Source organism: Microcaecilia unicolor, chromosome 1 (genome assembly GCF_901765095.1).
Source record: "Microcaecilia unicolor chromosome 1, aMicUni1.1, whole genome shotgun sequence".
In the NCBI taxonomy this organism is placed as follows: Eukaryota; Metazoa; Chordata; class Amphibia; order Gymnophiona; family Siphonopidae; genus Microcaecilia; species Microcaecilia unicolor.
In genome coordinates, this window is record NC_044031.1 from 651,180,840 (window position 1) to 651,196,523 (window position 15,684).

The 15,684-nt window shown below is 44.3% G+C and overlaps 1 protein-coding gene across 2 annotated transcripts in view; it reads left to right on the forward strand.

Annotated features, from left to right (window-relative positions):
• Window positions 1–14,898: 14,898 nt before the first annotated feature.
• Window positions 14,899–15,684, forward strand: part of LOC115456639 (apolipoprotein L4-like) — a 92,204-nt gene continuing 91,418 nt past the window's right edge. For both annotated transcript variants that reach the window (XM_030185859.1, XM_030185868.1), the window contains exon 1: window positions 14,899–15,061. The gene's annotated coding sequence lies outside the window, so the exon portion shown is untranslated. The remainder of the gene's footprint in view (window positions 15,062–15,684) is intronic.

Consider the following 15,684-nt stretch of genomic DNA (forward strand, 5'->3'; position numbering starts at 1 on the left):
GTTGACACTGCTTCCCTGGAATCTCTAACCCTATTTGAGGTACTTCAAGTTATTAATATCTACATCTCTAAGTACTCATTTTTCACAAAACATTAGAAGGGCTTTCATTGTCTAGCAAAATCAAATCTAACTTCTTATACATGTGTTCACACATATATTCATATACTTCTCCAGTGATTAAGATGGGGTTCCATTATATCAGCTTTATCACATACTGTTATATTGTGCTTGGACTACTTTTGCTGATATCAGTGCAGTATACTTCATTAGTGGGTCTCAGTTCTTAACACCACTCTCTGTGGTGACTGGGGGACTCAATCTAATCATTCACTGAGTCTTGTTGATACAGCAAACCTATGAGCTGCTGCAATGCTGCATCCACGTTGTCGTTCTTTATTATTTGTCCATCTGCAACAAGTCTAAAGCTGTTTCAATTGGATAGGAGTAGTGCCTTAAAAAATAGAGGTCAAAAGTTTTGGGTTTGGGGTTTTTTTTAACGTATTGGACAGCTTTTTAATTTATTTGAAAGCTTCCCATATGATATAAATATTTTGTTTCATGCAGATTTATTTCCCATATGATATAAATATTTTGTTTCATGCAGATTTATTTTGTTTAAACATAAATGGGCCATAAGCCCCTAATGCAGCCCATTGGTTTTCTTATATTTTGTTCTTGTGATAAATTATACTGTGCCAAAACTGAAAACTCTTATCTCTATCTAGTTGATAATAAAAGGAGCTCATTGTGAACACTATCCACCCTAAAAGGTTGTTTTGTGGCTGTACATGAAGAATTATGATATTGACTAAATACATGTATGTGTGTGTCCCTAGTCCTGCATCCTAAGTTTATATAATTCTTTCAAGAAATCCAGTTAATCTTTTAACTTATTAGTGGAGCATAACCACAGAGTCATGGTATGGTCACATTTTCAATATGGTAATACTAGTGCCCATCTAAGGAACAGCCAGGTTATTTTGAGTTAGTCTTCACTGGACCAAACTTACTCTCCTTGTGCCATCACTATCCAGCAGGTAGGCAGTCTTAAAAAGATAGAGGATAAAGGATTTTTTTTTTACATTAAAAGAAGGTAAATTTGTATGTAAGGATTGTTTGATAGCACGCTCTCTCCCCAGGTATAGCCAGCTGTGCAAATTTTTTTTTTTTTTGGGGGGGGTGCAGAGGTAGACGGGGGGGGGGGGCGCAGAGGTGGACCAGGGAGAGAGCCTGTTGTTAAAAATTTACCAGCACACCACTGCCCAAATCCCACCCTTAACACGCCCCAACATACCCCCTTGAGATTTGGACATACTGCAGACGAACTGCATAGAAAAATGTCTACATAATAGGTTTTGAAAATACTGATTTGGTCCAAATGCTGCTTTATGCCACTTTTTAGATGTTTTTCTCTTTTGAAAATGAGCCCTGTAGTAACCTAAGGAACTTTGTAAGTCTAAGTGGTTTGAAAATTAGTCTCATAGGCACCTGTAGTTGTGCCAGGAGTATGACTGGTATAACTGTAGGCACCTACATTTTAGGCACGCTGATTGGTTTGATTTATTGATTTATAGCCTATCAACTAAGTGAGTTACAAGTAAAAATGCACATATACAATATAAAATCAGACAAAACAATCTTAATATTACTATTGTAACAACAGTCTTGACTAATATTATGCAAACGCCTGTACAAACAGCTGCATTGTCAGATTCCTTTTGAAATCCATTATTGATGAAATCATCCAGATAGTACCTGGTAAGTTGTTCCATAAACTTGGACCCACTAAAGACAGTGCACCATCAAAAGTAACAACATAATGTAACTTTGCCAAAGATGGCTGCATTAACTGCCGAGTTCCTGACGATCTTAAAGAATGAGCTGGTTCATTCAATGTCTTAAAAATCAAAAGTAATATTTTATATTGTACAGCGAGTCTATGCAGTGTCTGCATTGCAGATGAACCGTGATGAATTTGTTGAAGCCCCATTATCAAATGCACAGCCGCATGCTGTATCACCTGAAGAGCACCTAAGTACAGACCACTGCTATAACTCAATCTAGAAAGTACAAGACATTGCACCACAGCTTTAAAGACTTGAAGCGGTTCAGAGAACAGTGACGAAAATGGTAGGGGGTTTACGTAGTAAGACATACATGGGAAAGGGAAAGGGGACTCTTTCTGAGGTTTTTGCAACTACATTCAAAGCTGTTTACATATACTCAGGTACTTCTTTTGTACCAGGGGCAATGGAGGGTTAAGTGACTTGCCCAGAGTCACAAGGTGCTGCAGTGGGACTTGAACTCAGTTCCCCAGGATCAAAGTCCACTGCACTAACCACTAGCAAGTCTCCAATGGAGAGACTTGCTGACCTAAACATGTATACCCTGGAGGAAAGGAGAAACAGGGGTGATATGATAAAGAGTTTCAAATATTTGAAAGAGATTAATTTGCAAACAAACCTTTTCCAGAAACAGGAAGGTGGTAGAACTAGAGGGCATGAATTGAAGTTGAAAGGGGGCCAACTCAGGAATAATGTCAGGAAGTATTTTTTCACTGAGAGGGTGGTAGATACCTGGAATGATCTCTCACAGAAAGTGGTAGAGATGAAAACAGTAACAGAATTCAAAAATGCATGGAACAAACACAAAAGAATCCTGTTTAGAAGGATCGTATCCAAAGAAGCTTAGGGGAGATTAGGTAGAAAAGCCAGTGCTGGGCAGACTTCTACGGTCTGTGTCCTGATCGAGGCTGAATAGACTTGGATGGGCTGGAGTGGAGCTTTTCAGGGGCTATGACAACAACTTCTGAAATTTTAGGAACAAGGTCAGTGTCGGGCAGACTTCTACAGTCTACGCCCTAAAAAAAAAGAGAAGGATAAATCAAGATCGGATATTCAATGATGTATCACTTCATACCATATGTAATGAGTTTATCTTGTTGGGCAGACTAGATGGACCACACTGGTCTTTATCTGCTGCCATCTACTATGTTAAAATCAACTTTGGGAATCATTGCCTTGATTTTCTTAAAATATGTAAATTATAAAAGCTCCCAAAGCTCCAAAGCCAAATTAAAAGAATGGTACAGTTTACTATATCATAAGACGATGATACATCAAGAGTCACAAAACAGAACTTAATGTTCCTATCAGGGGCGTATCTGGAATCCGGCGGTAGGGGGGGCCACAGCCAGAGAGGGGGGGCACATTTTTGCCTCCCTCCCCCCCCCCCCGCCGCCTCTCTCCACCCCCTCCCCGCCGTCAACCCTCCCCCGCTGCTTACTTTTGCTGGCGCCGAGGTCCGACCCGCAATCTCCGTTTTTCGTCTTCCTCCGTGGCCATGCTTCCAGGAAGTAACCAGGGTTGCCAGGTGGAAAATTTTTTTCCAGCCCGATCGAGCCCAAAAAACAGCCCAAAACCCGCCCAAACACAAACCCCGCCCCTGACACCCCCACCCCCGCGTCATCACGCCCGCCCCCGCCGTCATCAACCCCGCCCCCGCTGTCACCGGCCCCGCCTCCCCGTCATCGGCCCCGCCTCCCACGTCATCGGCCCCGCCTCCCCGTCATCGGCCCCGCCTCTCACGTCATCGGCCCCACCTCCTACGTCATCGGCCCCGCCTCCCACGTCACTAACCCCGCCCAAAACGTCATTAACCCCACCCAAAAACGTCACTAACCCCGCCCCCCCACGGCCGAAAAAACCGCACTGAAGGCCAAAAACAGCCCAAAAAACCGCAACCCGCCGCGGGCAAAAATTTCCCGCGGCGGGTCGCGGAAAACCGCCCAATTGGGCGGTAAAACCGCCCACCTGGCAACACTGGAAGTAACGCTGCAGTGCTGATTCGTTGAATCCAGTTCGACGTCTGACGTCAGACGCCGAACTGGATTCAACGAATCAGCAGCACTGCAGCGTTACTTCCTGGAAGCATGGCCACGGAGGAAGACGAAAAACGGAGATTGCGGGTCGGACCTCGGCGCCAGCAAAAGTAAGCAGCGGGGGAGGGTTGACGGCGGGGAGGGGGGCCAGGGCGAAATCTGCGGGGGCCCAGGCCCCTGTGGCCCCACGCAGATACGCCCCTGGTTCCTATCCATTCCCTTTTTAAGTACATCAACAATTGATAGTTACAAGGTCTCAGTATCATGACCCTTCCAGAAACCAAATTGATTCTCATCCAATAATTCAGCACTATCAATGACAGACTTTAACTGATTTAACACCAACTTCTCAATAATCTTTGTCAGAGCAGGTAGTGTTGAAATTGGCTGATGACCGGCAATATATAAAGGATCTAATGTTTCCTTCCTTAATAGCAGTTTGACAGTAGCAGATTTTCAGCTGATCAGGCAATTTATCCTCTTTCAATGGTTTGTTCACTAATACAGTTAGAAATGGAATATTTCTCACCTCAATCATGCAAAAACTCTGCAGAACAATGTTCTGCCCTAGTTTTACAGCCTGCCTCAGTGACACAGACCTAACACAGACTACTCAGCAATTACTGTGGATTCTTTTGGGTTCGTATTAGGTAAATGAGACTTTTATTAGAGGTTCTAAGACACAATGATTAAGCTATATACACAAAGATTAAGCTATATAACTGAAAAGAAATACCTATCTATAGTTGAAAAGAAACAATCATTACATCACTGGTCCCTACATCCAAGCAATGCTTGGAGTCCTTGACCAGGAAAAGAATCAATAAACAATCATTATACATCCATCCATCACTGGTCCTTACATCATACAGACTTTTTACATCAGCCAAGAGAAGCCCCATTTTCAGTGAAGCGTCCACCCATAGATGAGCTTCCAATTTCACTGTAAGAGGCCTCCCTTTTTTATTAGGCTTAGAACTCTGTTCAGAGCTAAGGAAAATTACAGAATGCTTGAGAATTTCTCTGTTTAGGTAAACAAGCCATAATGTGGGAATGTGGTCACGTTTCTCAGTCCAGGTGGCCAGTCTGAACTCGAAACAGGCTCCACCTCCCTCTTCACATACCAAATTAATTAGAGGTGGGTCTTATCTTCTTCCACATTTCACACAAACAGAATTACTTCTAATCAAAAATACAGACCCCAAGTGCACTGTCGTTCAAGGCAGATGTCACGCCCCTTACCTCCTCATCGGCGGGGCTCTCCGGCGGTGCGGGGACGCTCACCGTCTCTACGGGTCCGGCACTTCGGGGTGGTGCTGCGCCCTTCCGTGGCCCTTTCCAGCGCTGGGAGCGTGCCCAGGTCCCCCATGTCGCCCTGTCTGCGGTCGGATCAGCGCGCTTCCTGAGGAACTTCCAAGGTTGCTTGAAACCGCCAACCCGCCTTCCTGCTCCGCGGGTGGGCTTCTGCGCCCCTCCCCTCACTGCCTTCCTGACCTATCAAGCTCTCCTTCTCCAGCTGCCTCCTGTTGACGTCAGACACCTGCACTACTTCAGGAGAGCTTTCCTCTGCATTATTGCTTCGGTTTCTAGTTGGGAAGCGTTATTTTCACTGTGTTCTGCCTGTGTTCCTGGTTCTTGACCTTGCTTGTACCTGGATTACTTTCTCATCTGCTGCCTGCCTGTAAGACCTCACTTGTACCTGAATTACTCTCTCGTCTGCTGCCTGCCTGTAAGACCTCGCTTGTACCTGATTACTCTCTCGTCTGCTGCCTGCCTGTAAGACCTCGCTTGTACATGGATTACTCTCTCGTCTGCTGCCTGCCTGTAAGACCTCGCTTGTACCTGGATTACTCTCTCGTCTGCTGCCTGCCTGTAAGACCTCACTTGTACCTGATTACTTTCTCGTCTTCTGTCTGCCTGTAAGACCTCGCTTGTACCTGATTACTCTCTCGTCTGCTGTCTGCCTGTAAGACCTCGCTTGTACCTGGATTACTCTCTCGTCTGCTGCCTGCCTATAAGACCTTGCCTGTACCTGGATCTCTCCTTTGCCAGCTGCCTGCTTGTTGGACTGTTGCCTGTACTCAGGCCACTCCCTTCTACTCTCCTCTGGCTGGTTTCCTCAGCGCCCCTCTCATCTTCTCTCTACGTAAGTCCTGTCGGCCGCATACACCTAGGGGCTCAACCCCCAGGGAACGGCGGTCACCGCAGGTGAACCTCTGGGTTGCTTGACTGCCAAGCAGAGTCAGGGTGCATATCCTCGCACAGGGCCGTGCCTAGGGTCTATGGCGCCCCCCTGCAGACTATTAGTTGGCGCGCCCCCCCCCCCCCCCCCCGTGAAAATGATCGCTCACCACTTGCCACACTGAAAGGAATTGTCAGCAATATTCTTAGAAACAAATTGCTATACATTGCAAAATAAGATAGCAGATGTAAATTCTCAAAGTGGACATATTCCAAACGCTAAAATGAAAATAAAATGATTTTTTTCTACCTTTGTTGTCTGGTGACTTTCTTTTTCCGATCATTCTGATTCTGCTGCTATCTGTCCTCTTAACTCCGTTTCCAGGGCTTCCTTTCCATTTATTTCTTTACTTTCCTCCTTTCTTCATTTCTTGCTCTATATTCATTTCCAGCAATTTCTCATCTCTCCCTGGGTCCTGCCCTCCCATCCATGTCCATCCTTGTCCCTCTCTGCCCTTCCCTCCTCCATCCATAGCCAGCAATCCTCCTCTCTCCCCTCCCCTCCATTTCCAGCAATTTGTCCTCTCCCTGGGCCCTGTCCTCCCATCCATGTCCATCCTTGTCCCTCTCTGCCCTTCCCTCCTCCATCCATAGCCAGCAATCCTCCTCTCTCCTCTCCCCTCCATTTCCAGCAATTTGTCCTCTCCCTGGGCCCTGTCCTCCCATCCATGTCCATCCTTGTCCCTCTTTGCCCTTCCCTCCTCCATCCATAGCCAGCAATCCTCCTCTCTCCTCTCCCCTCCATTTCCAGCAATTTGTCCTCTCCCTGGGCCCTGCCCTCCCATCCATGCCTCTCTGCCCTCCCATCCATGCCTCTCTGCCCTTCCCTTACCTCAGCTCCGTGCCCTGGGCCTTTAAATCTTTTACCTCCGGTCGCAGCAGCGTCAGTGAAAGCACTGCCGACGTCTCCCTTCCCTTCGCGCTGGTTGGTTCCCTCAGTGTCCCGCCTTCTTCTGATCTGAACATGTATACCCTGGAGGAAAGGAGAAACAGGGGTGATATGATAGACGTTCAAATATTTGAAAGGTATCAATCCGCAAACGAAACTGTTCTGGAGACGGGAAGGCAGTAGAACTAGAAGACATGAAATGAGGTTGAAGGGGGTAGACTCAAGAAAAATGTCAGGAAGTATTTTTTCATGGAGAGAGTGGTGGATGCTTGGAATGCCATCCTGCGGGAGGTGGTGGAGATGAAAACGGTAATGGAATTCAAAAACGTGTGTGATAAATATAAAGGAATCCTGTTCAGAAGGAATGGATCCTCAGAAACTTAGTGGAGCTAGTTGGGAGGCGGGGCTAGTACTGGGCAGACCTCTACGGTCTGTGCCCTGAAAATGGTAGATACAAATCAAGGTCAGGTATACATATAAAGTAGCGCATATGAGTTTATCTTGTTGGGCAGACTGGATGGACCATACAGGTCTTTTTCTGCTGTCACCTACTATGTTACTATATATGTATGTTAGAAGGGACTTTTGAAGAGATCTCATGTGTGCTCTGGCCCAAGGCACCGCCTCTATTGTCACTGCCATGGAGCCCAACACTAGAAGATAGTGCCTTGCACACGGAACCAATCTCTGCAGAAACTGTTGAATTTGCAACTGTAATGAGAATTTGGGCCTGGGGAAGAAACACTCAACCCTGCCGAGTGTCGAAGAACCCCCCCCCCCCAAATAATCCAGCAACTGAGACGGCTATAGACGACTCTTTTGCAAGTTGACCACCCAACCAAGGGATTGTAGGAACTGCATCACATGACCAGTGACCTGTATACTCTCCTGTTATGACTTTGCTCTGATCAGCCAATCGTCCAGTAAGGATTAACTAGAACTCCCTCTTTCCTGAGAGCTGCTGCCACTACTACCATAACTTTTGTAAATGTGCGCTGGGCAGTAGCCAGGTCAAAGGGCAGTGCCCGAAACTGATAATGCTTGCCCAACACCGCAAAGTGTAGAAAACATTGATGCATGGGCCGAATCGGAATGTGCAGATAGGCCTCTGTTAGATCTAGAGCAGTCAAAAACTCTCTGGCCTGAACTGCCACTATGACCGAGTGAACAGTCTCCATACGAAAACTGTATACTCAGAGCCCAATTTACTGCTTTGAGATCAGAATCAGTCTGAAAAAAAACTTTTTTCTTTGGGACAATGAAGTAAATGGAATACTGACCCTGTCTGAACTCAGAAGAGAGAACTGGACAAATAGCCTGAAGGTCAAGAAGCCTTTTTAGAGTATCCCTGACCAAGCTCGCCTTCAGACGAGAAAGACAGGGAGACTCCAGGAAGGCGTCTGGAAAATGACGTGCAAATTCCAAGGCATACCCGTCTCGAATAACCTCTAGTACCCAAAGATCGGAGGTAATTTTGGCCCACCTCCAATAAAACTACGCTAAGCGAGCTCCCACAGGAATCAGAGGCTGGGCCCGGAAACCTTCATTTTGCAGGATGAGCGGTAGAATAGAAAGAGGCTCCTGCGTCTCTGACTGATTTCTTTTAAAGAACAGGGATGGCTGAACCGGAGCCACTCTATCTGGCCTATAGCAGAGAAAATTGCGGCCCCAACCGCAGACTGAAAACAGACCGTCTCCCGACGCCCTAGGCCAGTCCTCTAGAAGCCACGGAACCTTAGTATCTCCCAAACTGTGGACTAAATTGTCCAACTCTTCACCAAACAGAGAACCCCGAAAATGATCTACTGAGCTAAGACTTAGAAGCTGCATCCACTGACCATCCTCGTAACCAAAAAGACCGTCTTGCAGCTACACCTCTTCAACGTCGCCTTCGGCACCTAACCTCTACACCTCTACCCAGGAAATCTAGACTGCCCAACTTGACATTTCGTTCTTTAGATTGTAAGCTCCTTTGAGCAGGGACCGTCCTTCTTTGTTTATTTTGTACAGCGCTGCGTAAACCTAGTAGCGCTCTAGAAATGTTAAGTAGTAGTAGTAGTACACCTAAGGCCATAGACTTAGCTAAGGCTCTCAGCAAATCATATAAAGCATCTGCCAAAAAGGTCGATCCCATCTCAATCTTTGCAACTTCAGCGTCTATCACGGTCAGATCATCCGAAGTTCTATCACGGACCTTCTCAGATCAGCGAAAGCAAGCTCTAGCTACCAAGGAGCCGCAAATAGCTGCCTGTACTTCTAAAGCAGATACATCAAAACTACTCTTTAAAGCCTCCATGTGGCAATCCTGAACATCCTTAAGTGCAGTGCGCCATCCACGGGAACTGTATTCTTCTTAGTAACTGCAGAGATGACTGCGATTACAACTGGAGGCTTAAGAAGAGATTTGTCCAAATCAGGGACCAGATAGAGACGAACCATAGACTTAGCGAGTCTAAAAGAAGAATCCAGCACAACCCACTGTGCCTGAATGATGTCCCTGATATCCTGGCGCATAGGTCTTACTTGGTCTTCGAACGCCCTTCACTAGGAGATCCACTTTACGTCCCTCTATGGCAAGGGGCTCCTCATCCTCAAAACGTAAAGTAGTGGACACTAAAGAAATTGGCTCTTGTAAATCCTCTTTGTGAAAAATGCTAACCACCGAAGGGTCCTCCCCAGGGAAGAGAGACTCAGCACCCGAGTCTACCTGACCAGAGTCTTCAGCAACCTGTCCTTCAGTTAAAAAATCTTGTTCCTCTAGAGAGGGCATCTCCTGGTCTGGATCAGAACCCAGGTCTTCCTCCAGGTCCCAGGACTCCCTAGGTAGCTTAGCAGAGACCAGCTGACCCTCCACAGACCTTCTCAAAGGAGCTGAAGGAGGGCCCGATTTGTGTAAAAAAGCTTTGTACATCTGCAGGATGAATTGAGAAGGAAAATCCCCTTCTGACCCTGCTGGTAGAGCAGATAGACTCCCTGCAGCCTGCACTGCTGAAAGAACTGGAAGAGAGGCAGGCCAATCTGCACACAAGGAGAAGGCAAGATGGTGGCATTTCCCGCCAAAACCAGAGCCGGCAGTTTATCCTTCCCAACACCTGAATCTACCACCCAAGGCCACCGCCGCTGAGACTGAAAGAGCGGGACCCACCTCCGGTGAAAATTCTAACGGTGCAATATTTACAACATTCACTTGCTCCCAGACCCCACTGACACACTGCACAGCGGCAGAGTTTCTCTATCATCACGCCAAGAAGCACTGGCGTTTTTTTTTAAAAGCAGGAACTCCTGCGACGCTGGAGCCAGCAAAATTAGAAACCGAGGCCAGCTGCAACAAACGGAGGAAAGGGAGCTGCCTTGCTTGCTTGCACCTCTGCTAATAAGCTTTTCTTTCCTTTATTTATTTATTTTTTTAAAAGCATCTGCCTCTCCCTGCCATAACCAGCTCTTCCCCTAAAGAGACTGAGGCAATTACATCAATAAGCAGTGCAGCTCGCTGACAATAGGGAGGACTTGGGGGGAGGGACTCGGCCACCCGAGTGCGACACCCCGAAGGCTGACAGAGACCCCCATGGGCCTCAGCCTCCACAACGAGACAAAGACAGCGGATGCACACAACCATAAGAAAATACTTCTGAGAAAAATAAAACTCTGCTATCCTTAAAAGTATCAACTGTTCTAACATAGAAGGATAGAAAAAGAAAGCAGAAAATAAGGAGACTTAAGGGCTCACCACCTACTGAAGACTGAGAATACTGGATCTGTCTCTACCTGGCAGGGGCTCTTATTGTCTCTCTGTACAGCCAGAGTTCTCAGTCTCCACCTGCTGGAACTGCACAACCCATCAGTCACATTCTGGTCTGGTCTGGAGGGATGCTAAGGTATCATTCTTTTCCCTTTAACACGTGCAATTTCTATCCATAAGGATTCTAAGGTGTATATTGTTTCCTCCAGAAATGTTATTCTATTTAATTCAAGGCCCTCTAGCATATAGCACTACCCCTCAACCAATCTGGTTCACTCTGGCACTGTAATATAATTTTCACCCTAATGGGTTAGATTCTATATACGGTGCCTGAAAAATCTGCGCAGAAAAAAATACACCTAGGCGTATTTTCTAAAGTACGCCTACATTTTATAGAGTAGGCTTAAGTTTCTGCACGGTATATAGAAATAGAATACGCCAAGCGGCTCATCACACAACCAAATTTGGTTGTGCCCATTTAGGTTATGTTTTACTTGGTAAAATCCCGACTAATAAATTAGGTATTCAGTGAGTGTATTCAATAATGCACATAAATTAAAGAAATACCCACACCCTGCCCATGGCCATGCCCCCTTTTCAACTACCTTACAGAATACACTGAGCGAGTTGTGCGTGTAAACCTTAATTAGTGCCAATTAGTGCTGATAATTGCTTAATATCCAATTAACAGTGCTGATTAGCTAGTTAACTAATTAAGTTATGTGCATTGTTATAGAATACACTTCGGTTTCCGTACGGAATTTCAGGCGCCATATATAGAACCTGGGGAAATATGGGTTATCCTCATTCTACCAGGTCTCAGAAATGCCTATGATATTTATCTTTTTTCTTTAGTGCTAAATATTCTAATTATCCCATCGTATATTTTTAGGCTTCTACCATTTGTATACAGATAATAGAAACAAAAAAAAAAACCCAACATTGTTTGAAGTAACAACTTGTATAGCAGTTGACAGTGATAATTTGCAATCTTTCAAGTCTGCCTGCTCTTTATTTAAAGGTACCTGGTCTATTTTTGCCTTTATTGCAACCTCACATAAGAACATACTCATTGCCAACTAGGTCAAACCGAAGGTCCATCAAGTCCAGTATCCTGATTCCTGCAGTGACTAATCCAGGTCACAAGTACCTGGCAAGATCTCAAATGAGTAAAAATAGATGTTATGCTGCTTATTCCAGGAATAAGCAGTGGATTTTCCCAAGTCCATCTTAATAATGGCTTGTAGGAACCTGTCGGAACTTGTAGGAACTTGTCCAAACCTGTTTTTAAAAATCCTGTTTAGCTAACTGCTTTTACAACATTCTCTAGCAACAAATTCCAGAGTTTAATTACACGTTGAGTGAAAAAATATTTTCTCCAATTTGTTTTAAATTTGCTACTTAGTAGCTTCATTGCATGCCATGTAGTCCATATATTTTTGGAAACAGTAAACAAATTATTTACATCTACCCATTCCACTCTATCGTATCTCTCCTCAGCTTCCTCTACTCCAAGCTGACGAGCCCTAGCCTCTTTAGCCTTTTCTCATAGGAAAGTCATCCCATCCTCTTTATCATTTTCATTGCCCTTTTTTGTACCTTTTATAATTTTGAAATGCGGTGACCTCATTGGAAACAATAGTCAATGTGTAGTCGAATCATGGAGTGATATAAAGGCATTATAATATTTTCAGTTTGTTCTCCATTCCTTTCTTAATAATTCCTATTTGATTTCTTAGCATCCGCTGTACACTGCGTGGAGGGTTTAATGTATCATTGATGACGATAACTAAATCTTTTTCCTAAGCAGAGACGCCTAATTTGGAACCTTGCATCATATAGATACAGCTTGGGTTCCTCTTTCCTACATGCATCACTTTGCACTCTCTCACATTAAATGTCATCTGCCATTTGGATGCCCATTCTCCCAGTCTTGTAAGGTCATCTTGCAATTTTTCACAATCCTCTTGTGATTTAACAACCTTGAACAACTTTGTATCATCAGCAAATTTCATCATCTCACATTTATAATTATGTTAAAAAGCAACGGTCCCCACACAGACCCCTGGGAAACCTCACTATTTATCATTCTCCATTCAGAGTACTGACCAATCAGTCTCAAACTGTTTTCTATCTTTTAACCAGTTCTTAATCCACAATAAGTCACTGCCTCCTGTCTCATGACTTTCTAATTTCTTCAGGAGTGATTTATGAGGTACTTTGTCAAATGCCTTCTGAAAATCCAAATACACAATATCAACCGGCTCACCTCTGTCCCCATGTTTATTCACCCCTTCAAAGAAATGTAGCAGACTGGTGAGTCACGATTATTCTTGGCTAAATCCACTTTGGCTTTGTCCCATTAATCCCTATGTATATGTTCAGTAATTTTGTTCCTTATAATAGTATCCACCATTTTACCTGACACCGAAGTCAGGCTCACCAGTCTATAATTTCTCAGATCACTACTACTACTACTACTACTATTAAACATTTCTATAGCGCTACTAGACTTACGCAGCGCTGTACAAATTAACATGAAAAGACAGTCCCTGCTCAACAAAGCTCACAGTCTAAATTGGACAGACGAACAGACAGCTAGGGGTGGGGAAATTGCAGTGGTAGATCACCTCTGGATCCTTTTTTAAAACTGGCATTACACTGTGGAAGATTGTGGAAGATATTATTTTCTACAAATTCAATATATTTGGAAGTGTTTGGGATATTACTATAAGTATATATCCTTTCAGAGGCCTCCGAGAAAAACACGTATCAATTCATGATGGGATTATGACCCAAACATATTCTCAAACCATAAAAGTCTATCCAGCCTTGGTTCCTCCATGCGAATCAACCAATCACATTCAATGATGGAAAGAGAATAGCTGTCTGAAGATTTTACAGAATGGTACTGGAATTGGATTGCCTGCCTCTAGCCAACTCAGCAAGCATCTACTTTCAGTCAGCAAACGAGCACCCGGCCTTAGCTGGTGGGGTGGGAAAATGACTAGGGAAGATAATTGCAAACCACCCCCACTAAACGTCTGCCAAGAAACTGTCACGCAAGTGGCAACCCCCATAAGTTGTTTGTGACTTGGTACTTGCTATCTATACCTTTACTGGGATATAATTCAATGGTTTTATTCCCAGGATCCTTTCAGTTTGCCCACAGGTCATCAAAAACATTGATCTCTGGTCTACAACAATTCCAAGCCATGTATCTGACAATATTCAATCTGTGGCATTTTTTTTCTCGTAGTGCATAAAAATATTTGGACTAGCTGAGAGAATGTTTCCTTTGGAGATGTATTATTGAGAATCATATTTTGTACAATAGTGAATTTGGTAGCATTTCTGAAGTGAAACAGGACCCAGAATTACATGGGAAACCCAAAGCAGTAAAATAAGTTGTAAATGCAGTAAGAAATTTCACCCAGAAATAAAGGAGTCTGTTTTCCAGGATGCACACATCAGGATGTCTGCAGATATGCATGGATTCTAAAACAAACACTCTGGAATCATCAAGCCCCTCCTGACATGTCCTGACAATATGAGCTGGCAAGAACACCAAACACAATAGTGATCTTATAATACTATCCTCTTGGTAGATGTGTATATAAAATAATTTTAACCCCCCCCCCCCCCCCAAAAAAAAAAAACTGCTTACCTTGCCCATAATTTATAGTACACTATAGGGTTCTATTTATATAAATGTCTATAATCAGAACGCAAACAGCTAGCAAATGCTCCAATGATCCACAACGCCCTCCCTAATTATCATCTACAAGATAACGGTTAATTATATTTTTTCTTCGTACTGGTTTCCCGGACTCTGCTGGCTGACAGCTGCTCCCACCTGTTTCAAGGCCTCCTGACTGAGCACACTGTACCCCGTAACCCCGCCCACACAGCCTATCAGGGGGGCTTCAACTGAAAAAAACCTGTCCGTAAGTGCTGCCTGCCATCACCTCCTCTCCAGTCCAACCAATCACTGAGTCTGCTTGGATCGAACGAGTCATAATGAAAGCAAACATTGCATTGGTTGTTGACCTGACATAGATGTGTGACATTTTACCATTGGCTGATTCCAAAACTTCTGTACGGTTGGCATGGTGTCAGGAAGTGGAAAGTAGAAATTTGATACAGTTTAGCTGACAGAGCAATGGAAAACAGACAGAAATGACAGTGGGATTTTTTTATGTGATCAGTGCACCGGTGGCCTGTCCTGGATGGTAAAACGCATGGTTGTTTTCACCGCAAGTTAGAAAGATTCTTTAAGTTGCGTCCAGGACTTGTCTGTGACAAGATATCAGTGAGTAATAGAGTTTTATCATTACTTTTTACTCTTTCTTTGTATTGTCTTTTATACTCTGAAAACCTTTTGAATGAAGTTTACACCATGGTATCTATGAACTCACAGTTTCAGTGACTCTTACACTGGACTGTAAAGTTTATCATTGTAGTTGCAGAAAACCACCCCTCCTCATTGTTCCTCCAGACCAAGTCCATACATGTAAGTATATGCTCTCATAGGAGCCAACTTTTCAAAATTATTGGGGGTGCTAAGCCCAATGGAAATAACCCATCCCTGGACACATACAAGGAATTTTCTCAATATTGGGGGTGTTCAAGCACCCACATAGTTGGCTCCTATGTATACTCTCCTGCCGGCTTATGGAGACTGAGAACCTCTGATTCGAGGCCCTTATCCTATAAAGGGACTGTGCAGTCTACAATCAGCCAGTATTTTTCAGTCTTCACTGTATGTCATATGAGCATCTGTACAGCCTAGAACAGACTTGCTTTAGAAGAGTTCCTGGGGGAATTAGTTTGCTGCTTCATTAAAACAAATAAAGAAAAAGAAGAAGAAGAAAGAGGAAAAAAAAATATATATATATACACCTGACTGCTTCAATCAATTTGTTACCAATGAAC